This window comes from Chinchilla lanigera, unplaced genomic scaffold (assembly GCF_000276665.1).
Source record: "Chinchilla lanigera isolate Chin_1 unplaced genomic scaffold, ChiLan1.0 scaffold00093, whole genome shotgun sequence".
NCBI lineage: Eukaryota > Metazoa > Chordata > Mammalia > Rodentia > Chinchillidae > Chinchilla > Chinchilla lanigera.
Genome location: NW_004955494.1, coordinates 2,882,212 through 2,883,477, shown reverse-complemented (window position 1 = coordinate 2,883,477; position 1,266 = coordinate 2,882,212). Strand labels below are relative to the sequence as shown.

General features: G+C 49.0%; 1 protein-coding gene across 1 annotated transcript in view; it reads left to right on the top strand.

Moving 5' to 3' along the window:
* Window positions 1-1,266, top strand: part of Rab19 (RAB19, member RAS oncogene family) — a 7,205-nt gene that overhangs the window by 2,289 nt on the left and 3,650 nt on the right. The window lies entirely within an intron of this gene.

Sequence of the window (1,266 nt, the reverse complement as noted above, 5' to 3'; positions counted from 1 at the left end):
TTTTTTTTTGGTATCAGGAATCGAACTCAGGACCTTGCGCTTGCCAGGCAGGCACTTGTAACATTCCTACTTCTGCCTCAGCCTCCCAGAGTGCCTGGACCATGATCCCTGGCCAATTGTTCTTATTTCATCAGGATCCCACATGAAATTCAACAATTTTTTATGTTTTCTATTGACTTTTTTTTTTTGAGACAGGGTCTTGCTATGTCTAGTTCAGCTACTCTTAAACTTGTGGCCTTGGCCTCCTAAGATGATTTTTCAAGTTGAATGCATAAAAGATCGTGTCTCACTATCATTTTAATTTATACTTCTTTAATTGTGAGTGAGGATGGGCATCTCTATATAAATCCATGACATAAACCTGGGTGTGGGGGCACACACCTTTAATCCCAGTGCTCAGGAGGCTGAGGCAGGGGGCTCGCCGCAGGTTTGAGGACATTCTGGGCTACACAGGGAGTCTGGGTGTATGCTGACTTCTGCTTCCACTCTAGTTGGTATGTGTTTCCCAACTTTTTCTCGAGGACCACAATCACAGACGATTTGAGAGAATGGAGACCCGTGTCTTCTGACGCTGTGGGGAGGCGCAAGAATTGGCACTGCTGCTCGGCATAAGGGTGTAGGTGACGAGGACACGGACACCTCAGTGGTCCGTATTGAGACAGTCCAGCCAGTGTCCTCCCCTTTGCCAGGATTCCTACCCATGGGCAGGCTTGAAAATGAACTGCAAACTCTGGACCAAGAAACAGTTAGGTGAAAGGTCAGAACGAGCCCCTGGGGTAGGGGTGCAGGCTCCTCTCCTGGGCACGACCCTTACTTTAGGGGGTGGTTCCCAATCTGATAGCTCACCGTGCATTCAGGGAACCCAGGGAGCAAGCAAAAGACACATTTCCGCCCTGCCTCCATCTGAATTGTTTTCTTTACCCTAGAGATTTTTTTTTTCTTTTTTTTTTTCTAGTACCGGGAATCGAACTCCCGACCTTGTGCTTGCCAGGCAGGCGCTGTGCCGCTGAGCTAAATCCCCAGGCCCCTGCCCTAGAGATTTAACCCAGGGCCTTTGCACTGAGCTACATCACCAGCCCTTTTGTATTTTTTTTTAAATATTGAGCCATAGTCCAGCCAGGGGTGGTAGCACACAGCTGTAATCCAGGCACTTGGGAGGCTGAGACAGGAGGATTGACAAGTTTGAAGCCAGCCTGGGCTAGAGAGTGTGTTCCAGGTCAGCCTGAACTACATAACAGGGGGCTGGGGATTTAGCTCAGCGGCAAA